At 39.4% G+C, this 27,187-nt stretch overlaps 1 pseudogene; it reads right to left on the reverse strand.

Annotated features, from left to right (window-relative positions):
* Nucleotides 1-5,693: 5,693 nt before the first annotated feature.
* On the reverse strand, nucleotides 5,694-27,187 carry LOC103671785 (annotated as a pseudogene).

The following is a 27,187-nucleotide window of genomic DNA, read 5'->3' on the forward strand; positions in this document are numbered from 1 at the left end:
TTATTTTTTTTTTAATCCAGTACTATTTTGGGTCATGTGTTTCTCTTTTTAAGAAAGAAAGACACACATACACACATATTGGCTATTTCTATTGGCTGTTATCTTTACAAATGCAAATCACCACAAATTATAGTAAAAGAGTAATGCTCACTTTTCTTCCTCTTGGTCACTGTGTATGACCCCTGATGACCTTCAGTTTACCCTTGGTATTTCAGTTTATAACAGGTGTGTATTCTGTATTTGTAAATAATAAAATGTTGAACAGATGACAGTGTTAAGGTTTATAAGATGTTTGCTTTATACCAAATCAAATTATTTTAACCATTACACTTAATCAAGTATGGTTTTGTCAAAAACTATTTTGAAGAACTAGTCTTTAAATCAGGTCAAATATTTGGTTCAATTAATTAAAGACCTGTTAAGTGCAGTGACAACACTTGGTTGAATTAGTAACAATACCGTAGTGTGAGGGCTTCTAAAGGGTTTATTAAGAGCCAATCATTTGAATTCCAACAATACTGAAGCATTACTTTATATATTCAGAAACGATGGAACTCATTTTATTTTTAATGCTTTAATCCATCTATCCATGTATGCATGTATCCATTGAATGTTTCTTGATATTTTACAATAAAACACTCCAACTGTCTTAGAGAGACCTTAAGACAAAATTGTGACTATTTTCAAATAGCTGATAGATCAGTCAGGAGGACAGGTAAAGTCAGAGCTGCTGATTTCTGAATTTTGTCAGACATGTTGTTATAATAGACCACAGAAAACAATGTGTGGCAAAAGTTGTGCCAATTTTAAGAGACTCTTGAATAAGAAGAATGTGGGTATATTGACATAGAGTCACTGAGGACCATATTCTAGAATGGAGGAAATAGCATATTATCCCTATGAGGGCAACCATAGAGGTAGGATTTTGGACAGAAGTTGTGAACCGAAGAGTATGAATAGCTAGGTATAGAGGGAATTTAGGATATTTGAAGTGATCATAGTTGCTTTGTTTAGAAATGTGAGTTGTTTGAACACAAGGGAGATTATGACAAAAATCTTTGGTAACAATTAATCTGGTACAGAGCAGAGGTTGAGCTGGAATTGAAAGATAGGAGACAATTATGACAGTTACTGGCAATGTTCCAACATGGGCTGCTGACAACTTTGCAGGAACGTCAAAGGAAAATGAAGCATCAAACGGGGAGTGGACTAGATTTTAAAGTCCCTTCTAGCCACAAGTTAGAGAAGTAGATTAGAATCCTGGGCTTTGGGTCTCACTCTCTAATTTGCATGTTGGTTCCACCACTACTAACTATGACCTTGGACGAATTACTTAGTTCTCAAGTCCTCCATGGTTTACTCATGGGTAAAACAGGAGTAATTTTAGAATCCATTTCATCATGTTAATGTGAGGTTTAAACAGGGTAGCATCTATGAAGCCCGTAGCACAGGGCTTCGAACAATCAAGTCCTTAATAAATGTTTGCCTGCACTATTATTCAATTTCCAGACAGTAAGGTTCTGAATTATATGAATAGAAAGGAGAGAAAATGGGTTAGGTAGGGAAAGCAGTGCTGAGGTAGAAATCATGGGTCTTGGAAACTCATTTGATCATTAAATGTAGATAAACTGGGATAGAGGACCAGAAGAAAGTAGCAAAAATTGAAAATTTAGGAATGTATAGCTATGAGGACTGGATTGCTTCTCTATTCAAAATTAGAAAGGGAGGTCCCCCTCCCCCCAAAAGAGATTTTTTTTTTCTGAATTTTCTTTTCTGAAGTGATGGAGTTTTAAATACTTAAATTTATGAATTAAAAAATTATTTTTGTGAACAGAACTGTTTTTAAATTGTTTGCTTCTAATTTGAGGAAACAATCAGGCATTTGACTTTTTTCCATTTGAGCTAAAAATCTTAGACAAAAGTGATCCTTTCAACATGCCTATGGACACTGATTGAGCATTCTGTACTTAGTGCAACAGCATAGACTAGTGGTAGGAAGGAAGATCGTAACTAGGCGGTCTGGGACACTACGTACTTTTTCATCATATCCAAGGCCCGTTTCTAAGGCTATAATTAGAACAAGATAATCTGGAGCTGTGGAAACAGACTATTTGACATATGAAACAAAACTAGTTTATGGGATAGTTATTTTAATAACATCAGGCTTATTTACTAATGACTAGGAGTATTTGAAAAGGCTTTCTTTCTTTTTTTTTTTTTTTGACTGCTTCAATAAGTAGCTTAATAATAAAGATCACATATTCAAATGTGTTAAAAAGTACTTCTTTTTCTTCCAGTTGAAAGCTTCAGCTATTTTAAAGAAGTCATGCATTAAAACCTTGATTGGCTTTTTATTTGTATCATGGGGGATAATGATGTCATCTCCCTGCATTGAATTTTCTTATCCAGATAGGTGCTATATATCAGTCACTGAACATTTGTGTGCCCTATAGAACACTACAGAGGGAAACAAAATTTACTGAGACCCAGATCCTGAATTGAGAGGTTTATAATCAAACAAGTATACAATGTACACAATATGGAGAAAAGAAATAAGTGCTATTGTACTTGTCTGAAGAGCCATGGAAACACAGAGGATGAAGGGATTAATTAAACTTTTGGGGGCACAAAAATCTTCGCAGGATTCAGGTCTCATGATATTGACCAGCACAGAGTAGACATTCAATGAACATTTGTTTACTCGTGATCTATAAATACATTAATTCCTCTAAACTTTGTGGTTTAAAACAATTGTTTTATTTCTCATGGGTTCTGTGGGTGGGAGTTTAGAATGGGTTCTGCTGGATAGTTCTGGCCCAAGGCCTCTCTTAGGTTGCAGTCATGTGGTAACCAGAGCTAGAAAAGTGAGAGGCCCCAGGAGCTGGGGGCTCCTGGACATCCCTCTCTCTCCTTGTCATCTCACGACCTCCATGCAATTTCTCCTTTTGGGTGGCTTTAGGCTCCTTCACAGCAGAGTGGCCTCTGTGCAACTGGGCTTTGTACAAGCTTTTAAGAACAAGTATTTTAGTTAACAAAGCAGAAGCTTCACGGCCTTTAGCAACTTAGCCACACTCTGTTAGTTGAAACAGCCACAAAGCCAGCCCATTTTTAAGAGAGGGCACACAGACCTTATCTCTTGTTGGGAGTAGTGTCAAAGTTACATCTAAGATAAGCATGCAGGAGAGAGGTGTGTGGCTACTTATGAAAAATAAAATCACCATAGTGGATTCAATGTTAGTTTTTAAGCTATGTAAGTAATGTTCTTACAGAACATTCTTTTTTGCCTTTTTTGTTTGTTTGTTTTAAGGAACACGTCATGAAATATGAAAAAAAATTTAGAAATGGATTTGGAATCAGAAGTCAGTATAGATTATTTCTGAAGCTCTCAATTTCTACTCAGTTTTGTATAATGTTTCTCCTAAATGTATATCCTTTAATGTATAAAGCCCTCATTTAGGCTGTTGCCTATAAGATTGTGTGCTAAGCATCGGCAAATTAAAGAACCTGTCTCATTAAGTCACTACCATGACAAAAAATTAATCTATGAAATCAACTGTTTGGCATCATATAAAAACAAAAAAACAAACAAACCGAAACAAAGAAAAACAAACACACACGCACAAAAGCAATCCCCGAAAGCAAACCAAGATAAAACTTACCACATGTATAATTTACTTTTCACTTGTCAACAAGTTGCTTTGATATGGCATAGAAGACAAAGTCTTATTTGAAAAAGAATGCATCTCAGATTTGATTTTAGCAAAGTGTTGCATGAGGGTTACAACTAAATGGGTGTTGCTTTAGTTCACATGCAAAGAATTTCTTGAGCCCAAGGGCTTTGGGAGATACATGATCTATTTCAGACCAATACGATATCACCTGGTGCACCTAACAGCAGCCTTTACCTCTTTCACTCTGTATGTACCTAGACCGACAGAGCAGGAGCACTGAAAGCCGGTCACATACACTATGATACCTCTAATGACTAGAAGCATAGCGGTAATTTCTTGTGATCATGTGACCATGAAAGCCATTTAGTGGAAAATGTGAAATAACAGATGTTCCAGTAATGTTGCCTGATTTCTGGAACTTACACCTCACAAAGGGAGATGTCAAGCGCTGTATGTGTATTATTATTTTTTAAATTGGAAAGGTAGCAGAGCATGTTTTCAAAGTGGACTCCATAATGCTCTTGGATTACAAAAATGTTGACTTCCAAAAAATATACTTTTAATATTTTCCTTTAAAAAATTAAGTAGCACATGTAAAACTTAAAGGTTTTTAAATATTATGATTTGATTAGAGTTTTAGGATAGGGAAGCAGTCCAAAAAGAAAATATTTTACTCCAAGTTTATCTTTATTATTATAGATATGGGAAAAGAAGCTTATTAAAGAAAATACTCTGAAAATAGCATCTGAATGTAGACACAGCTGATATAGAAAACACAAATTTTTATTTAAGTCTTTATTAAAATATTTAAATATGAACTAGTGTTTAAGGTATAATATTGCTACTGGAGTCTGAAGGTTGTTTGTTGCTGAGACACTGGGTGCTGATTTTATTTTCAAGAGGTTTTTTTGTTGTTATAAATATCTCATAGCATCACAAGAAATAATAGCTCAGCATCTATCTCTTCAGCTGCAAATACCTTTTCAGTTCATTCATCTCCTTCATGTGTTCTGAGCTACTAGATTCAGACCTGGGGAAAAATATTTTTCTCTTTTTCTGCAGTATTTCTTGCTTTGTTTTAGTTACCTCAATAACTCTTTCCCTTTGTTCTACCTTGGAAGGCACAGCCATTAAAGAAGTTCACAACTTATATTTTCTGTCTGAGGCCCAGGAAAGTTTCTCAACATTTTCTCAAAGGCACATGGGTAACCTTATCACTTACGAAATTCAGGCCTAACCTCCACTATGTTTTAGCTAAAAATAAGTATCTGACTCCTTTCCCATGGCTTCAACAACATTCTGGGTAGCAATGCTGGGTATAGAGAATCATGAAATGTAGAAAATTATAACTAAAATATTTGTTCTGGCTCATTCTATTGGTACTCTTGTCTCCCCCCCCCTTTAAGAGTCATTACATGCTTTCATTTTCGATATTACAAAATCAGTATTTTTGGCATTAAAACTCAACTTTTAACAAAATAAAAGGGGAAAAAAACCCCAAGGTACAGTCTAAGGGAAACCTATCCTGTGCCCCCCCCCCCACTGGACCAGGTCTTAGACCTGTGTGCCCTGCAGTACTCCCAGTCACATATATGGTATGTACTTACCGGGTGTACTCATGCACAGGCTGGATGTGGGAGGCAGCTGGCTCAGGAGCAAGTATCAAAATAGTTTTAGAAATGACTGTCCAGCACAGCACAGGCATTAGAAAAATACTCTTTGCAAAGGAAGGTGGGAAGAACGGTGTGTAGAATAGGAGATGGCATGGCCGCTAGCCTCAGTTCTCCTCCCTCGGTGGTACTGGGCCTCCAGGGTAGCCAATTACTTAGAGAAGGGGCCAGTTTGAATCTGCCCCAGAGGTTCTGGGCTGAGTACTGGGCCCACACCCTGAGGCCAGGGTGGGCAGATCCCACTGGAGCCCACAGATTAGCAGGTATAGGTCCAAGTGAAGGGTCAGGCGGGAGCCAGGGAGGCTGGATCCCAGCTCCCAGCAGGGCAGGTGGCTGGTAGTTCTGGCCTTCCTCATTTGATCAACATGGTGCAGGTTTGAGCTTCTTCTTACACTAGGTTCCCCAGATTCTTCTCGGAATCCTCTGAGGAGTCCAGGAAATCTTTCAATCCTTTATCCTGCCATCTCCTGTTGTGTCCAGAGTACCATTGGCACTGGTGGCCAAGTCCATGGACATGTGCAAGAGGATGGCCTCTGGTGGCTCTAGGGTGTCTGATCCCTTGCTGCGGACAGGACCAGGGCTCCCATCGCAGCTTCATGGAGTCAGCATGATGCCAGGGGTCCCATTGGCCTGGCTCAGCTTGGGTGACTCAGGGAACCTGTAGCTGGCATGGGCGGTATCATGCAGCCTCCTAATGTCCAGATAGGAAAGCAGCTCTGTGATGTTCTAGGCACTTAAGGAGAAGCGTTCGAATTCCAACTGGGAACATCAGGTAAAAGCCCCGACGCCGGCATGTGAAGACGCAGAAGGAGATGACGCTGCTATTCTCCTTCCAGATGCAGGTATAGTGGTTCTGGGATCGCAGACCAGGCACAGAGAAGATGTGGAGGTCATTCAGGTTGGTGAGGCAGGCCCGGCAGGTCTTGGTATAGTCCTTATAGGCAACACGGGCAAACGTAGCCAGTGCCATTTTGTGCCGGCAACAGCCCTTATGATAATCAGCTTGAACTTGATCTCGGCGCTCACCTTGGGCATTGTGAACACCTTGAACTGCTCCTCAGATGCAGTGTGCAAGGCACGGTCACCCTGCAAGTCAGGCACCTGCACCAGGTCCCACGAGGCCACTCAGAGTGCAGGCAGCGTGTGGTCACGCACGTCGCGCACACCGAAGCCACCAATGGCGTGCAGTGCGCAGTGCGTCGGTTGCTCCTCCTCGCCTGCTCCTCCCACCGCTCCCGCCTCGTTCTCGCTGTTAGCGCCGCCATCGCTTTGGCAAATATGGAGCCCAAGTTCGCGCCACAGGGAGGTCTGGGGTGCGCTGCATATCCAAGGAACGTGTCAGGAAGTAGAGGCAGCGCATAGTGCCGGAGAGGGAGTGTTCAGCCAGCAGGGCTCGATGTGGGGCTGCACAGGCATCATTATCTCCACGTCCTGGGGGCGGGCCTGCTTCACACATGCGCCTCCCGCTCTTGCCGTGAGCATTAGCTGCCGCTTCTTGCCTGAGACGCGGCTCTTCCGGATGAACAGATGTGCGGGAAAGACTGGCACAGTGACCTCTTGAGCAACTTCGCCTGGGAGCACAGCCCCTCCGTGGCTAGGGTGTTGTTGGGGGCTGAAGGGTGCACTTGGCTAGCACAGGGCTCTTGCACTGGCAGTTGAAGAGGCCATAGCCACGACTGGTGCAAAAAGCTACAAGGCTCCCAAGGCTTCACTCGAAATGGAGCATGATGGATATGACGGCAGCTGGCGGCAGGCACTGAACCAGCATATGGGGCTTCTAGCCCCAGTGAGAGCTCAGCCACTCGTCGCCCTTCTATGTGAAGCCCTCATGGTCCTGGAGGAGGTCCAGACTGGCCGTGCTGACCACCTGCTCTGACGGCATGTTGCTTAGCTCCAGCTCCAGCACCAGCACCAGTACCTAGCCTGCAGTAACAACCACCATCATCTGGACTGCGTACTTGTAAAGTGCCACCTTTTACATGGACAGGACCAGATCATGGCTGTTGATGTCTAAGCAGCCCATCCTGCAGAAAGGTGACCAGTCGTCTCCTGCAGCCTGTTGACGTGTTTGCCAGGCCAATGGGTCAGACTGTTGACATGCTTGCAGTCTGCCTGGAAGAGGGCAGCTATGCTTAGCTTGTAGAGCAGCCATAGTGCCATGGCTGGGGACATCCCAGAACTGCGCTGTGCGGTCCTCACTGCAGGTCTGCAGCAGACTTCGCCACCATGGCTCCTGGGCCAGAATATGGCCGCTGGTGATGGACCAGCTCGATGCGGGGGAGGCTGGCGGGGGGCGCTGCAACTCGCCAGAGCTTACAACGTGGACCCACAGCTTGGCGGGGACGTTGGCGAAATGGGCCGAGCAGGTAATTGCCAATGGGTATCTCTGTCTTAATGCTGAATACACGCAGGAGAATAATTTTTCTCGATTTTAACCATACCATTTCTCCATAGGTTATTTAGCTGCCACAAGCAAACATGCTGGGCATCCAGTGAGCAGTTGGGCATAAGTCTTTATTGGAAACAGAAACTTGGTACAAAGAAAGTTGGAGGAATCAGAGTATTCAAGGTGGATTCTACCTGAGCTATCTGTACTAGGAGACATGGCTTAGTTCATACCAACAATAGTGTTGTATCTACCAATTTTCTAAGTCATTTTCTTATTAAAATAGTAGTTGAGCAGGTGTACCTAAAAATGCCTTCAATCACTTCTGTGTTGTTAATTTGAGAGGCGAGTTTTGCAAACCAGTGAAATTTAATTTTAGAATCCTATTCAGTTAAGCCTGGGAAAGAAAGGAAGGCAATTTGGAGTTTTTGTTTTGCTTTTACACCTTTTAATACACCTAGGGCTTTTATGACCAAAGGAAAGTGATAACTACAGAAGAAAATTATGACAATTCTAACATTCAGTAGATTAAGAGGTTTCAGGTACATTAACAAACTCACCTCAGTAGTTCTGGAAAGAAGGGAGGGAGAAATGTTGCTATTTGTGTTTTATACCAATATCAGTAGTATTAAATTGTTAAAAAAATATATTTTAAATGTGAATATGTATACTGTGTATATATACATATAGTACACACACGGAATGAGAATAGCTTTAGCTTTCTCAGTTTTTAAACTTTCTTTTCATCATCAGTGGTTTCCTTTAAGGAAGCTTTTCAGGTAAGCATCCTAGCATGTTCTGTTTTCCATTGTGTTTATCATTAAGTTGTCATGTTTTATTCTTTGTTTCAACTGGGTGATGTTAAGGGATTGACGGTCCAGTACATAAACAAACTGACGAGAGGAGCTAGAGATCTAAGACACCAGGAAGCTCATGTTGAAACCTTTCTTAATGACATTTCCCTTATGAACAGAGCCTGCCTACAAGCTGTTACTGAATCAAGAGTATATCACCAAATGGAAGTTTGAAATTGACACCCCCCCCACACACACACATATCACAGGTGAAAAATGCTGCATAGAGTTTACATCTATCTTCCACTTTGGTTCCTAGACTTTGTCACTAACCTCACCAATGAGCAAATATAAGTGCATCTGCTTTCTAAGAAAGTTCCTATTGAATTACAAATACTACACTATAATTTCCAAGTTAGTGCAATAATCCATAAACATTAGCATTGCTCCCAAACTATGCTGAGTATGCGAAATAAATCATGAGTCACAAAATATTTGCTACAAAGCCAAGCCCATCCTTCACACAAACCATTTTCAGAAATGCAGACAGACTTATGAGCAACACTTGCTTAAAATTTTTATAACTTTTCCTGCCCTTTGAGACCATTCTTCAGCATCAGTTTCAGCTCCTACAGTGAACTGAACACAAAGCTTAAAGATGAACAAATGTAAATTAAAATAAATGATTATGTTTTCAGTTAATAGTTTGGAAGAGGATACCAAAGGAAATGTCATGTTACTTAATTTTCTGAGCTCCAATTTTTGCTTTCTTGTATATCCATATGCATCCATACACAGACACACATACACCCACTTCTTGACTTCTCTTGACTTCTCTAAAAATGCGTTGACATTCTGGATTCACTGATTTTCAGTGGCATAACCAAAACTTGCTCAATCAGGAATTTTAAAAGTGTATCTTCTAGGCTCTCCATTCATCCTATCAGATTTCCTTTTAGGCATAGGTTCCCTTTGATAGTCAGGATCAACGTTAACATGTTTGCTATCAGGTAGATGTCAACATGTTTTAGTTTTATTTTTTAACAACAAAACAGCCCAGATTTTCTTTGTAATTTATTTTTGGTATCGGTATCATTCCATTTTCTCCATGCTGCCCTTTTGAAGCACATTTAAATCTTCCTTAAAATATAGTGAGCACTCTTCTAGAGAATGCCTAACTTTATTTTAGCTCCTTTGATTTGCAATGCATAGCTGTCGCAATACATTTCAACATATTATTTGTTTTCATCACTGAAGCTCTTTGTTGCAAAGAGTTCTCAGAAGTTTGCTTTTTGGGATAACTTCCTAGACTATCAGATTTCTACTCAGAACTCTTTGGCTTCTGACTAGTGTGATTTACATACAATTTAAATTCTCTTCATTTTATTTTATTAGGGGATGGCATGAGATGATTCTAGGTTTTCAAACTTCTGTGTACTTACTGCATTAAGAAAAACGTGCAATTTCGAAGTAGAGGCTCAAGACCAAATGGGGGCAGGGCAGTAGAAGAATCATGTGTGGTGTTAGCAGGGGTATTTGGGGCACGGGGATAGGCACTGTTGCCAAAGGACATTTCATGTCTGAAAGCAAGCTCACTGATAATTTTGCAAGACTATTGAATGGATGCTGCTCTAAATGCTTCTTATTCTTTCTATTTGAGTTCATATCAATTCCAGTAGAAGAGTACATGTTGCTTTTTCTTGGGGAGCCAATCCATCATTGCCCTGAAAATGCCAGAACAGGTGCCAAGGAGTGGTGGAATTTAGATTCTACTTCTGGAATGATGACATAACTTGGTTACTTCCTTCCAAGTGATCCATTAGGTAACATGTCTTATAAATCTCTCATCAGCTGGGGTAGTTTAAAAACAAACAAACAAACAAAAAAACAACTGTGGGAGTAAATGTGTTGTCCTCATTGACAAGTGTTTTGACCACTAAACCACTTCTAAATTCTCAAGATGACGCATTTATAGGTAGGTGTGTGTGTGTGTGTGTGTGTGTGTGTGTGTGTGTGTGGTACTGGTACTTAATGCTGTGCTGCCTGCTAATTTAGCTGCATCGACAATCCTAGAAATGATTTCTTTCCTTCCAAAATCCAAGTCATTACTGTGACTCTACCCTGTTGGTAACATCTTTCCACCTTGAAATAATCCCACTGATTGGCACTGTGGTGGTCATGCCTGACCCTTCGCCCAGTTTTAGGGCTTGCTTGCCAGCTGTCTGCCTAGTGTAGCTCTGTACTTCCAGCACTCACTTTTCTCGTTGAAATGTTTCCTGACAATGTAAGTGTAATATTAAATGTGCATGCAGTTCCTCACCATGTTCCTCCTTTGTGCCAATTATGTATCTTGATTTAGTCTTTTGTGTCTATTTTTTCCTAACTTACACAGACTTTTTTTCTCCAGCAAAACTGAATCTATACAGCAACAGCTAGTGTCCTGCCCCAAATGTTCTCTCCCCTGTCTATCAAGGTGCAAGTTTAGTGCTAGACTTTTCCTTTTCCATCCCGCGTAGAGATTCTGTGACACCCATTGTCTCTATTATTTCTAAAAGATGCCCAATAAATATTTGCAGAATTGAAATATGTCTTCCTTTCATTAAAATATAAGCTCCTTGGGGACAGGGACTGTGCCTTAGTGTCACTTGTGATGTACAGATGGCATTTGGCATTTTTAAGACATATTTTTTGATTCACAGATTTTTTTTGATAAATTTGAGAAATTATTTTCATCGATTTTTTTTTAAGAAAGGTCAGATTTTTGATTTGTCCAAATCTTGCAAGTCTTCTATTTTAGATAGTAGTTCCTCAAAGGGATTCAGTTATTTCCTCACTATGTCACTGTCCAATGTCTGGTTCCTACGGGCTTTGCTGTGTGTATCTCTAGGGGGGAAAAAAAGCATTTGTCCAGTCTGCTGCTCTGTAGAAATAACTGAAAGGGCAATAATGTGGCATTTGTTAGATTTTAAAAAATGGAAGAAAGGGGAGGCTTTTAATTGTATGGGAAATTTAATTAGATTTAGACTAATTAAATTCATTTTTTATATTAACATGTTCACAAATATTATTGCATCTCGTTAGATTTCATTCTTCTAGCCTTACTGAACAATATTCAGTAGTAGTTTCAGATTACAATAAGTTCATTATGAAGATAAGGTGGAATTAGTGTAGGAAGCTCAGCTGGTTGAAGGGGTCTGTACTTTAATTACTGCAGAGGGTGTGCATATTAATTACAACACAAGTGATATTTACTGTACCTCAGGAACATATGACAGGGTAGAGATACTGACAGCACCAGCTAATAAACTCAGTATGATAATGAGGAGAAAAGACCATAAAAATAGAAGGAAATAAAATTATTCATAAAGTATATTGATCCCAAAGTAAAGACATTAAGCTCTGATGAAGGGCAACAAAAGGGAAGCTCCTCACTTTATCAAACAAATAACCAAAGTAGAGAAATGTTAGCAGGGAGACAGATTGTGATTATACTGGTCACATGATCACACTCCAGAGAGTACACGGGAGCCATAACATGGGAGATTTTTAATAAATCAGCAGAAAGCCATACTGTCACCTGCAGGAGCCGAGGTCGCCGTGGCTAAGGACGTCTCTGTAGAGAAGTCGAATCTGCTGTGGTGTAAACTAGAAGGAACCCCATGCTTACAAAATTTGGTTCAGGAGCCACTGTCCCCTCTGAAAAAACTGAGGGCGCACCTAAGAATCATGTGAGAATTGCTCTCAATAGCAACCTGGGGGCCCTCACCCATTTTTCTCTGTCCTTAGAAGTGACCAGCTTTGGTTTTGATATGGTAAAAGGGAACAATTGGGGGTTGGTTGGAGAATTTTTCCCAGTAAATGCTCATTTATGCCATGATCCTGTCTGAATCTACACAGCCCAAAGGAAAGTTCGAGTTTTGGCCTGGAGTGATTAAATCTGAGATTTGTTCTGTTTTATTTTTACATGGGCCTTCCAAAGAAATGGTCATTTTTAAAAACAAGTAATCGACTATTAACATTTACAAACAAGCTCATTTTAGGAAAAAAAAATGGCCAAAGTGCTAATTCTTAATTTACATTAAATAATTACTATAGTCCAGTTTCTGCTAAATATTTATTTTCGAGTTTATGAGCCAAAATCTGCCACAAATTGTGCTTGTAGTTGAGTTACTGTGGATAGAAAGTACATCAGTTACCTATTTATTTTAACACATGGAATAATGATGTTGACCCAACTCTTAAAATTGCTCTGGGTTAATTTTGTGAGGAAAGCATTCTGCTGTGGGTATATATATGAGTAGTGGTCTTAATATATATTGGAAATATGTGATATATATTTGTACATATGGACTTGAATCTATGTATAATAGAATATGCAGTTCTGGTTCAAACACCTCAAAAAAATAATAGCAAACTTAGAGAAAATGGAAAGAAGGGCATATGTAGGGCAGTTCATAGTCTGAGCCTGAATTTTGGTGACACAGAGGTGTCTGGAAACAAAAAACGAAAGTAGAGAGTGTTCATTTTGGGTGAAATCTATAAATTCATCAGTCGAAAGGATTAGACTTCAAATTACAGAATGAAATTATGGGAAATCTCACTTTGCAACTTGGGCAAGACACATATGATGAATAACCAACTCACTCAGTTCTGAATTATTTTAATTTATACATCCTGGAGCAGAAGTGAAGCTCGCCCTGGACACCACCATGAAATGGGGATGCCATGCCTAGTTTCCTGTACCTCCATCTTCCTTTTTTAGCGCCTTACTCTATCTCAGTATTCCAGTGTTTTCATGCTAGCCTTTCTTTCCTTTGGTGGAGGGGTTGAGAGGTGATTTCACTCATATTAAGGTGAAATACTTCCAGGAGTATTTTTATTTTAAGAGAACAACGTTTCATGTAAGGTTACATTATAGCTTGACTCTTAAATGAAGTATTTCTGTAGGAGCAGAGGATCTACCTGAAATGACTCAAATGTATCAAATAGTTATGAACACGACCCATGTGAAAGGCCAGGCATAATCAGAATGCGGGGAAAAGAGGTAATTCAAGTTTTATAATTGGTATTGTTGTGAACTATATTATTTTCACAAATACACGTGTGATATTTACGATGTTAAGACACAAGGCTATAGGCTTGTATGATACCAGGAACAGGGTAGGTAGATGTTTGATAAATATTTACTGAATGAAAGAATAAACAAATGATTCATTTACTGAATGAATGAATGATTGAATGAGTCCACCTCAGGGGGTGTTTCACCAGTCCTTGAAAAATAGTGGTGATGTTTCTGTTGTATCTGGTGAACTGAGAACTGTCTATAACCCTGGCATTTGGCTTTGTGTGCTAGCAGTCCCCAAGCACTACCTGCAATGTGAGTGCTGGCCAGAGTGGATTACCACTGTCGAGTGGCTAGGCCCTTGCTCTGTGTTTGGAGGTAAAGAATATAGATGATAATGGGAGATTGATGCACTTGTGTTGAAATCTGGAGCATGAAGTCATCTGTCGTTTACCCCTTAGGAGATTCAGTTTTATGATAAATATGAATAGCTTTAGCAGACTTCCAATTATCAATATGCTGATGTATGTTGTTGTTGTTGTTGTTTTTTCCAAAATATCCTGATACTTGGAAACAGAAGAATGGTTTAGGTGCATAACAATTCTATGTATAGAATTGGATTTAGGCTGAGCTATTTATAGTTGATACTAATAGGCAGAATAGAGGGAAAATGTATTTGAAATTTAGCAGAGTATAATTCTGATTTTCTATTAGTGTTTCCTGGGTTTCTGACATGGGTTTACTTCTCTTTGTCAGAGCTTTACATTTTTCCCGTCAGTATTTTTTGTTCCTGGTCCCTCTCACAAGGTTCCTGCTGTCCTTATGGCACCTCATGTGCCCTTAGCTCCTTCCCTTCCCTCATATGCACTGCTTCAGTGATCTATAGTTCATTGTTCATCATTATTTTTCATCCTCCTCCCATCTAATTTGGTTCTTATATTTGTTTCTGCAAATATTACTTTCTCTTTCCTATGTCTCTAATGGGTTTTTTGTTTGGTTTTTTTTGCTTTTTTTTTTTTTTTTTTAATTTGACATTCTGGAACAGTTCTTCTCTTTTCCAGCAGAGGAAGAGTTGAGTTTGTTGAGAAACAATTTTGGGGACATCTATCAATGTTGACTAAAGAAAGAAGGGTAGTCCTTAGCTTCCTTTATTTATTTCTTCTTTGAATAATGAGGAAGCAAAGAATATTGGATATAGATATAAAAGAGACATGAATTCTGATGTTTAACATGTTGTAGAAAGCAGAGGATTTAGGAATTAGAACATCAGTGAGACAAAACAGGTTGGGGTGACTAGCCTACAACATCAATGAAGGAAATCATTATTTTTACATTTGGAATATGTATATGGGCAATCTTGCTGTACTATATTGGTTGAAATTAAAAATTTAAGGTTAAACAAAATAGGTGACCTCTAAAAATATATTACACTTGACCCAATACGCTTTGTAATCTCTGCAGTCACAGGGAGCCACGAAATTCTTGTGTTCCAGCGACACAGAAAATCTTGTTAACTGTTGTTGCAGTGAAGCAAAACTTACAGAATGTCCCCAAAGCATTTGAACTTAGTGCAGGGTTTAATTTCTTTAAGCACCTCAAGCTCTAAGTAATTTCATAAATTGAAGTTTTAGAAGGTTAAGTTTCTGCTGTAAACAAATTTATGTTTGTGTATGTTGATAATTAGAAAGAAGTATTTTGTGAAAATCTGAGGAAGTAAGATTGAATAGATAATTAAAAACTGCAACATTCTAATCAATAAAAAAGATGGATATGATTGTTCTTGCCATTCTATTTCTTGGACCTTGTAAATCTTCATAAATCCCTTTCCTTTCCTTTTTTCTTTTTTTCTTTTTAAGATCGCGTTGTATATTCATTACCACCAAGTGAAAGTCATAGTTAAGGTTTTCTGCAAGTCTTAGATTGTATAGCTCCAAAGAGTGTATTAAAATAGTAATTCATTGAGAAACCTCAGAACTGTGTCATAGAATAGTATTAGTAGCAATAAAAGAACAGAAAAAACAACCTGTGCTGGAAAATCACAAATCTCTTAGAAATTGTCAAATTGATCAGCATCACTAGGAACTATTGAGAAGAGCAGAGGTGCTGGGCTTGTTACTTGATTTACAGCAACACATATCAAAACGTAAATGTTTGATTTCTTTTGGGAAAGATCATTTTTTCCATTACCTTTTCTGAAACAATCCCCACCCTCTGTTCCCTCATTCCTGTTACAATTAGTCATTACCTACTGTTGCTTATGATTTGTTGGCAGTCTCTAACTGCAATCTGTTGCTTTGTGACAGATCAATTCTTTTAGCCTACAGACTCATTCTTGAATTCAGCCAAAATGAAAAAAAAAAAATACATGTACATATATATATGTATACATGTAAAAGTCTAAGTCACATTGCTCTGGCTAATGTGGCCGATCATTCTTTTAAAAGGGTGCTCTTAAAGGGAGACCATTAATGAACCCTGCACGTATATAAAGGGGGTGAATGACAGTAAATGACCCCCCATACGGAACAGGTCCAGTCCATATGTATAGACTGTGGAATTTGAAGTATGTTCATTTACTATCGTCATTTTTAAAGGAGACAATTTCAGAGCAATATTTTAGTTAGAGGAGTTGCTTCTGAGCCTACTGAAGAGAATTTGTAGAAATCCTGTTGTTTATACCCACACACATATAGATGTATACACACACCACTGAGTTTAAATAATCCAGTAAGATTCATATTGCTCAAGTTTTTCAGCAAAAGAAATTATAGTTTTCTTGCAATCAATTTAACAGTCAGAGCTTTGGTGTAGCAAAATATATGCTTCGTAGCCCTTCAAAATTTACGCAGTTTGTACATATAGATACATGCTGTATATATTTTGAAGTGATACGTATGTTGAAATTTTTCCTCACTTAAAACCATGCTGCATAATTGATTGGAAGAGTTACTCTCATCACAGTCTATTTTTGCAGCTAAGCAGAGGCTATTTGAGATGCTTGTGGTTTTTTTTTTTTTTCTTAAATGCTTTACTTTATTGCAAGGATAGGAAAAACTAGTCATTATATAGCAAGATATTATTCATCGTTTGTTTTGAACAATGCTGAATTAAGTAACATTATGCATAACAAGATAAATATATTAAAAAACATTTTCTCCATTAACTTTTGGTGTCACTTTTGTCTGACTCAGTGAGACCCTCTTTGGTGAAACACACACATACACACATATTCACATGCTCATTGACATTTTAAAAATATATAATCCCTTGAGTTTGCTACTTTACACACCCAAGGAACAGCTTGCTTCTCAACATTTCTATATAAAAAGGTCGCCTCAATCACAAGGCCACAGCTGCCAAATTAAGAAAATTGGTGGGCTATTGAGGAAAATACTATTGAACCAAAAGGCAGATGTTTCACTGTATGTTATACATTGGTGAAACACCCTCAATCTGTCAGCATGCATTTTCTAAAAGCATAAACTAGCCACTGTCTTGGTTCCTGTTTTCATTTTGAGTTTGTCAAGGGCCCCTCTTGTTTGGCTCCTGGAAAACTACCAAGTTTTCTTACTCTAAAAAGAAGACAAGGTACTCATTCATGAGAAATTATTCTAACCATTTGAGAAATACCTTAAACATTTTTCAAGCTCAATTTGGAAGGAGGCTATAGGCATTATGGTCATTACGCAACTTTACGAATGAGTCCATGACAGCTAACACGGAATTTAAACAGTATATCAATATACCCAAGCCATAGGGGCTAGTACATAACATAGGCAAGATTAGGTTGCAACATGCTTGCATTTTTAGTCTAATTATTCTTTTCACCAATTCCCTTTATGAAGAAAGGGAGGAGTCCTTAAACATACAAATATGGAAATTAAGGACCGGAGATGTTACTCCAAGTAACCAAGGGATATCGAAAGCAGCAGCTTTTCTATACACTGTTTTGCATCATTTGGTTGCATTTAACTGCGTTTGTAATCATTTAGGATAATCTTTTTAAAAAATTATGAGAATTTTCGTTACAATTAATTTTTTTACAGTCTTAATTTTTACAAAAGACTTAAGACTAGAAAAAATTAAGTGAATACACTAATTCATTGTAACATTATGTAAGATTAAAGTTTACTTTTAACATGATATCATTGTACTTAGATTCTGAAGTCTATCAAATTATTTGGATTATACTAGATTTGAATAAATAGCAGAAAACACACAGAAACGAATTCAAACATATTCCTTTGTTCTGGTAAATTACTACATATGCCTCTAGCTGCCTAGTATCTGAGGTTCTGTAAAAGGAGATTTTTTTTTTTTTTTTTTGCCCTCCCAGTGTGTTTTATCCACCATTTAAAAACACATTTGAAATATATTGCAATTGCGTGAGAAGTGACATAAATACATTTGGTGATTAATATTTATTTGATCAACTGTGAGTGCAACAATATGACTTCTAATTTGAAACCACACAAGCTTCCTTTTCAGCAATCCTGCCTTTCAAAGCCTTTCATTTGCTATATCACAGGCTGATCTTGGAAAGAGAATCTGTTCGATGTACTTTTCCCTACTCCTTTTCCAACTTGAAACAGGAGAGTGGGCATTTAGCCGTATTTCCAGGTGTGCCATATTGGAGCTTGTCAAATGTGCGAAGGGCTGGGGAACTCTTCGACTCTTGGCCTGTGGGTGATTCCTGAGAGCTTGGCCTGCTGAAACACGTTCCCGGGTCTATGTATTGGAAAGTCTGCACATACATCATCGGCAACGTATGAAAAACATGCTTGCACACGTTTTGTAAAATGGCAGCATTGATGTCTGGAAAGCATCTCCCAACGTTAAGTAGAGATCCTGTTCTATTTCGTATTATTATTCCTATTGTTTTATTTCCATCCCCTGTGAGCGTGGTGTCTTTTGTGGCACTTCAGCTGTGATGAGATGGGCGGGTGAGCAGCTTACTCCAGAATTGGCGCCAGCTGGTTTGGAAGACTGGCAAACCCTCAACTCTCCCTCGATCCTCCACGTTAGAGATTGACTTTATTATCTGCTGTAGCTCCGCGCCATGCCCAGTTTCCAGGGGCCCAGAATACAGGCACGGAGCACGGGCCGATTTGCCATCGGACGTATTTTGATTTAGTCATAACCTCAGGAATTGCCTTTTAACAACAACTACAAAAAAAAGTGAGGGTCATCCACTTCTAATGCTGGAAACCCTGTGATAATCTGTTCCATGCATTCAAATGAAAATATGACTTCTTGGCAGAGAATAGCATTATAATGTAAAATCCCATATGCTGTTATACAGTATGTTGCAATCTGTTTTACGGCTGCCTCTATTCTAACGAGTGAATACTGCCAATAAAGCAATTGAAGATAACACTAATTGCTTATTTCTGTGATCCATAATTTTTATGGCTGCCTTATAGCTCTTTAGTCAAATAGATGCTTTTTGGCCTTTAAGATCTAGAACTCGTGTACTGTAGCAATTGAAACTGGAAATGTACATGCTGGCCTGAGAGGCTTTTCTGTACTTGATGAATAGGGGGCAGCAGAAAAGTAATGGAAAGATGTGGAAGAAAATGGAAGCCTTCAGTCGGCTCTAACAGGTAACCACTAGATTTTATCAATATTTAGGTAACGTTAAGGAAATATATAAATACATGGCTGTGGATGAAACTGAATGAGGTTGTCAGGTGTTGTTAGGCCTTGTGCCTTCTGGGGCCTGGTGGACACAAAGGAGACCATGAAAGACACCGTGGTGTGTGAACACAGCTGGCTGGAGACAAGGCTCTGTGCTCGATCCTGGGTTTCCCACATATTGGCAACATGACTGTGTGATCTCGAGACAGTGATTCAACTTTTCTGAGTTTAGGCTCCTCTCAGAAATGCTGCGATGACTAAGAGGATGGGAACACACTGCTGACTGGAAAGTACTATCCTCATGTTAGGGATTGTGGTAGATCCCTGTTTGGGGCCATCGTGACATGCTTTTCTGTGAATACTTGTACAGAAATCCTGAACTACGCAGCATTTGTCCAAGAATGTATCCAGCTCTTTGCTATTCAGAGTGGAGTCTATGGACCAGGAGCCCTGGCTTCACCTGGGAGTTTGGTAGAAATGCACAGTCACTGGCCCCACCCCAGGCCTGCTGATAAGACTCCTCCTTTTATCAGAATCCCGAGGTGATTAGTATGCACACTGAAGAGTGAGAAACCCCAATATAGTCGAACTTACCTCACGGGTGAGCAAGTTGAGATTCGGCAAGGTGAAGTGGTTCATAAGAGGTCACGCAGTGTGTTCAGAGCTAAGACAGGATGAGACAGCCCGGGGCTTCTGACTCTGGTTAATCCATGCTGCCTCCACCTTAAAATAGGGAATGTTTAATTTTATTGTGTGACAGATTTCAGATTAACCACATAGGCTCAAAAGTGGGCAACATATTTGCAGCTTAAAATAATGTAAGTCAGAAGAGCCATCTGTTTCTGCTTTATTTGGTCAGATAGTGAAAATACAAATCAAAGCAAACAATAGGTTGTTTTACTAAGTTTAAATTATATATGAAAAGTGTCTAGAATACCCAAAGATTTCTACTCATGAAGTTCTGTAGATATGGTCTCAAATTCTCAAATTGAAGAATTTAAGAATATGCTCTTAAATTCAGACAAAGTACATGTGCAAAGGTCACAGGGTCCTAGTATTCCATTTTTCTATTTGGATCCAACTTTCTAGCTATTATAATCTCTTGAATAGGAAAAAGAGATAGTTATGTTTAAATAAGTATTTATTTCTCCTATCCCAAAAGAAATAGAGTGCTATGTCCAAGCAGAGGTGCAAAAGAATTTTTACAAACAATAGCTGAAATATGTTCAAATTCCCCAACAAAATATACACACTAGGTAAGCAGTTCTGAGAAATACCACTAGATTTAGTTTAACCGTTATATACATATACAAAATGTATTTGCTATATATAAAATATATGCTACTATATACATTGCCAGTATGCTATTGGACACAGCGGCAATGTTTTTTACATATATTATCAGCCAAGCATTGCCAACCAATATAATTTATTATCCCATGTAATCTTCACTACAAATCTGTGGGGTACTACTATTATCCTCATTTTGTAAGTGAAATGATGAACCTCAGGAAAAGAACTTGTCCAAGGACACACAGCCAGTAAGATGAAACTGATTGAGGAATGAGGAGTTTAAGTATATCTTCCAAATTAATGCTGTGACTAGGGACTAAGACTTTTGAGTCCTAATTCCTTAAATTCTGATTTAATTAGATCTTTTCTCTAGATGTGAATTTCTATCATAATTTCGTGCATTGAGGCTGGGACAGTGTTGACCTTTTCTGCCTTTTACACTGAGCACATGATGGGTAACAGTCAGCAACCCATGTCTCAGGAGTCTGGGGCTGGAGCTGTCTGAGCCAGGGAAGGAAGGAGTTTTAAATGCCCCTGCTCTTCTCTCCATGGTCAGAAACTGCCTCCCCCAAAATGCTGAGTCTAGGTTCTTGGTTCAACAGCTCTTATTATCTAGTACTGAGATTGACAACAAATAAAGGTTGTAATAAAATGCCAACGTACTTGCGAATATTCTTAATGAAATCAGCAGTGCAGGCTTTCACAGAGAATTAAATACCAAAGCAGGGAAGAGACAGAGCTGCCCAAAATGGTTCTAGATACAGCTGTGGGAGCCTTGAAGCTCAAGAGAAATGCATGGGAGAAAAGGAAGGAGCAAGAAGGGGAAAGGACGGATACTAGTAATTGCAGAGATAGTCTAAGTAAAATAGTGATTAAGCAGCAAATGGCAAAGTGATTGATCTGGAAAAAGAAAGAAACACACACACACAAGCAAACTTAGGATGTTCACCCTCATTTTATAGGACACATTCGGCTCCATGCTAATAGTCCATGTGTAGAGTCTCTAAAAGCTGTACCTTGCCAAATGTTAACTGTTTGTATATGCTGAAACCTCATTATGAAAGGATGTGATCAGAAAAACGACTATTGCAACCAGCTGTAACCTATAGCATTCAAATAACTATCTTGGTACAAGAGACAAACACTACTTAATTCCAACATTTTATAATACTTCATAGAAAATAAGACACTTGTCTTTTCCTTTATATGCACTTGTTATTTTCCTTTGTATTACATGATGAGATTCTCCATTATCTGAGAGTTCTCCAGGTTGGCTACCTGATTTTTTTTTTTAAATACTGCAGAAAGGGTCAATTTAAATATCTCTAGCCTACCAACATGATAGTACAGTATTTATGATACTTACCCTATGATATTAATGAGATATTTTCAGAGAAAAAGAGTAGATCATCTCTTGGATATATATATATTTTTTAAAAAGTAACCTATCACAAAACTCTGATTTCTTAGATGAAACCTCATGCAGTGTGCAACCTATCAAGATTATAGAAACGGAATGATCCCCTATTATTTCTTCTTTAAATCCTGGTTAATTTTTCAAACTTTCTGCTTCACTTTAGAAATGGGACTAGCATTGCCTTCTTGGTCTCTGATCAGCTTGATTTTTCAGCTACACCAAGGGGCTTTTATTTCACCTCTTTGTGAAATTGGCTGGTTTCCTGAAGTTATTCTTCTATTATAATTTAGCACAGTAAGAAGAGAGTAGGAAAAAAGGAGAGATCTAATATGGTATTATTTTATGACTACATAAAACTCCATTGTCAGAACGGAAAATACAGGAAAGGCTCTACACACAGATGGCTAAAAAGTTAAAGCCGAGTAAATGATCAGAGAGAGAGAGAGAAAAACAGAATCGTATTACAGTCTATGTTCCTCGGTATTATTTTGTATGCATGTCTTTGAATTTGAAATTCAAATAAGGCTTTTTATATATATATACATAATTGAAAACAATTTTTTGATAAACAAGCAGACCAGATATCCAAACAAGAAGACGCTGCTCTGCCCTCTTTCCATTTAATCTCAGAAGCCCTTGTCTTACCTTATATTATAGGGATGGAATTGTAGGGATTAATATGAACAAACTTAACCCTTTTTAACTTACCGTCACGTAATGTTTTCGGCTTACATGCCACGAGAAATCTGGGCAGGGCGGGGTAGGTGGGGGATTGGAGAGGTGCAGAAGGGAGGACGATGAGGGGAGAGGAATAATAGAAACCTTTTTAATATATTGATGCGAAATGAAAAGTAATTCAGAAATGCAATTTAGTGATGACCTCTCCTTTGGGTGGTTATGAAAAACAGCCTTGTTTTCTTTTATAAAGAAATGCTGGCATGCTTGACTTTAGTGAATCAAGAGAATTGTTTGCCAAATAACAGTGATGGTGTGTGTCCTTGTCAGAACACCTGCTGTATTCTCCCAGCAAACACTGGGGCCATGGCGTCTCTCCTCTAATGACACCTCATCAATCCGCTCCTATCAATGTCCCAGCCATGGAGGTGACTTCAGTGTTCAGAAGCCTTAGAAAATGTCAACGTTTTGGGAGAAAAGGTCAGTCACAGCTTCCCCCCCACCTCCCCTGCCAAGCCACCGTGGGCCTGGCGTTCATTATCCTAATTAAATCCAGCAGCTGAACATCTTCTTATCTGTAGGGGAGGAGAGCAGGGGCATGATGCAATAGGATTGATTTGCATATCCAAAGTTAATTAGTGCGGAGGAGCAGGTGTACAGTAATAATAATTATCACACATGACAATCACCTGTGACCACTTCCCCGCGCCCCTTCCGGGATTCAGCACAGTGATTGCTGGCTGGTTTTTTTCTTGCTTGATACCCATCCTGAGCTGTTTATGTCCTTGTGCCTCTCTTCACAAACCTGCTGTGAGTAGCTCGTCTGTTCCTTAACAGGCACTGTATTTTTCTCTAAAGGTATATTTTCCCCTGTTTCATTTGGAGGGAGCGACGATTGTAAGGCAGCTATTTTCAATTTTGTTTGCTGAAGTTGTCACATCCTGGTGGAGCCTGGGTATTTATTTTTAGATTACATGTAAGTGGATAAGGAAAAAAAAAAGTACTTAGGATCATAATTTGAAAATCCCACTTTGCATCATTTGAACATTTTATCTTGAGCATATGCTGGAGAATCAGTCTGATCCAAAATAAACTTATTAGACAGCAGACACATGAAACCAAGTGACAGTTTGATGTTTGCCACGAGACTGTCCGTGCCAGTGTGAAGAGGGGCAGCGGGGCTCAATTCACAGCCCTCCGCCCTCCCAGCCTGGCAGGCTGTTGATACTCACTGGACACTGACCTGAAGAAGCAGAGGAAGAGTTTGGTGGGCTGTTTAGGGTCTGGCAGCATCTAGGGTAAACAAACAAACAAACATTCGCATGATATACCAGTAGGAAGACTTCACATTGTAGCCTTGGAGCAAATTCAGTGCAGCTCACAGGACGGCTCTCATGATGCCTTCATCACAGAAAGCTTAGATAGATTACACTCTTCGGATTTCGCTTGCACATAAATGTGTAGGTTATGCGTGTTTAAAGTGTTTTCTCTGTCAAACGAGGGTAATTTTTTCAAATTAAGCCAAAAAGCATGCCCTGGAAATGGGATGTGCTTTTATAGAAATGAATTATTGCTGTGTGCTATACAGGAATTTAACACTCACAATGGTAGGCTAATAAGTAGGTAAGAGCAGAATATTAAATACAAAGAAATTTTTCTGGGTGAAGGGGAGGCATTAATGTTAAATTAGCTATGAAACTGACTGTTTTTAATTTTTTTTTCATTTTGACTTTTGTCTGTTTCACTTTTATTTGTCAGGGTACACTTTTGCCAATCAAGTCAAGTATAACAGGTGGGCCTCCCTTTCACACAGCTTTAATGATAAGTGACAGAGATGGCAAAAGGCACTCAACCGCCTGCAGAATGCATTAAAAATTCAAAACTTTACTTATCAGTCTTTTATTAAAACTTTCTGTAATTGTGCAAAATTATTTCCCCACTGGGTTAGCTTTCAATATGGAGTACAATTATATTTCTGACACGAAAATAATTACAGTTAGAAAAAAAAAAACTACAAGAAAAAAGAAGTATTTTTTAAAGCAAAATCCATCCATTTTACATCCATGAAGAGGCATTACAGTGAAAAATTAAGCGATTACTGAAGTTAAAGCTCCAGTTTTGAACATTTAAATTTCAGTACTAGAGAAGTCTAGTTTGTAGAAATGTAAAGGAATTATGGCTTAGGGTTAAAGACTTTCTAGTCCTTGTCTGTTTACCGAGGAAGTACTTTGGTGTATTGTATCTTTAATCTGTCCATGTTAGTGTAGCTAAAATGGTAGATCTAAATTCTTTCCAGTAGGATAAATATTAACAATAAGTAGCTGTGTTTCATGGAATTAGCTGTGGTTTTTCTATATGACTGATGTCTTCTTAGGTTACGATTTTTCAAATTAAGATTTATTTGAGAGAGAGAGAGGAGAGAGAGAGAGAAAACAAGCACAAAGGCGGGGGGAGCAGAGGGAGAAGCAGACTCCCTCGTGAGCAGGAAGCCTAATGTGGGGCTCGATCCCAGGACCCGAGCCAAAGGCAGACGTTTAACCAACTGAGCAAGCCAGGTGCCCCTTTAGCTTATGATTTTTAATTCAAGTGCTGGTAGCTTTGGACAGGGCGCTCTGCTTATATAGAGCAACATTTGAATAATTCCCAACCTCTACTTTGGTCATCTCCACCTCTTAATCTAAAATCGTATCAGTCAAGTATCTAGAAAAAGAATTGCCATGTGTACATTTCCCTAAAATGTAGAGATTAACACGTTTTTGCTTGGGCATCTTTTACGTATAAGTCACTGTAGTTGGAATTCTGGGAAATATGGAGGCATGAGTTTCTATTTCAACTGGGGCTTTTGGAATCAGCTCAGATTTCCATGAAAGCTGATGCTTACTACCCTTTCTTCCATTCCACCCTAATGAGACATTCCTATTGAAGACAAGGAATACTCACTGTATATTTATTAAGTATTCACATGATGTAAGGCAATGCCACTTCAATCTAAAGTTTTACAAGTCTTACATCTTTGCTCTTATCCTCCACTAGCACACAACCTGGAAGTAGACATGTGAGATCTAAACTACAATTCTAGGTGGAAAATACCAGGCATCTCCTCAGTGGGTAGTGCAAGATGATCCACTGGCTATGGGAAAGTACTGGAACTTCTGTGTGTGCGTCTGTGTGAGTGTGTGTATGTGTGTGTGTATAAAACTCATTTTTAATTTCCTTTTTTTTTTTAACTTAACACATACACAGCGTAAGTATACATATTGGGAAACTAAAACTACCTATTTGTTTATTTTCGCATTAGCTAGTCTTTGTATTGTTGTGTATGGTCTTTTTTTTTTTTTTTTTTTTTTTTTTTAATTGAAGGTCCCTTCCTGGTCCTGCTTCCATGAGTGGCAGCAGCCAGGGGAAGAGGGGAGGGGAACCAGGCAGCCCAAGGAAGGAGTCATCTCTACAACATTCCATTTATATATAGAATCAAACAGACAAGCACGGAGCCACTGTTGTGGGTAGAAGTTGGCAGCATGGGAAAGGGGAGGTGCAGGTGGAGTGTTAGGGTGTCATTAGAAAATACAGCACTCCCAAAACTGAGGTGCCTGGGGGGGGGCAACTGGTCTACTTCAACCCAAGAGGAATCAGAAGATCAAAAACAGTTTGGGAAGGCCAGAACTGCTGGAGGCAGAGACAAGAGGAAGGTCCAGGGGGTGGGGGGCTGTTTGGCAACTGGGGTGAAGTGATTGCCTTCCCCCTCCTGGGATCCCCCTCAGCCCCTCCTGGAGGGAAGGGGAAGTCTGCAATCCCCAAGGTCAGGTCTGGGGCTGCCAGATGCTCTAGGCAGGGGGCTAGAGGGGTCTCACAAAGGCTTGCCCTCCAGGGAGATGATGGCACCGCCTGCTCCCCCTCCGTCAGCTACTCTGCTTAGGGTACGGTGGTCCTTGACCTCCTCATTGTAGTTTAGTTATAATTCATGCTTGATCCCTGTCAGCTTCTTTTTGATGGTGTCCTTGGAGCTGGCAGAGATCACTATGCTCTTAAAGGGTTCACACTCAGAAGATAAACACCTGTAGGAGAAGCAGGTCCTCCTGCTTGTCTCCTTGGTCTTTTTTTTTTTTTTTTTTTTTTTTTAAGGTTTTATTTATTCGACAGAGATAGAGACAGCCAGCGAGAGAGGGAGCACAAGCAGGGGGAGTGGGAGAGGAAGAAGCAGTCTCATAGCGGAAGAGCCCGATGTGGGGCTCGATCCCAGAACTCCGGGATCACGCCCTGAGCCGAAGGCAGACGCCCAACTGCTGTGCCACCCAGGCGCCCCCTTGTCTCCTTGGTCTTATAGATTGCATCATAGGGGGCAGAGTGGCAGTCCTTATCTGGACTCTCTGGACAGGTGTCATAGGTGTTGTCTTCTACAGTGTGGCCCAGATCACCACCAGGATCTCCTTGCCCTGCTCCAGGATAATGTTCTAGTCCTCACTCAGGCAGAAGAACACCGCCTTCTTGCGCTTCTTCACCTCTCTGGTGTTGATGGCTTCCACACCTTCATGTCATCCGGCACTTTGATGATGCCATCAGAGACAGCCACACCAGAGGCCAT

Source organism: Ursus maritimus, unplaced genomic scaffold, assembly GCF_017311325.1.
Source record: "Ursus maritimus isolate PB19 unplaced genomic scaffold, ASM1731132v1 scaffold_6, whole genome shotgun sequence".
Lineage (NCBI taxonomy): Eukaryota > Metazoa > Chordata > Mammalia > Carnivora > Ursidae > Ursus > Ursus maritimus.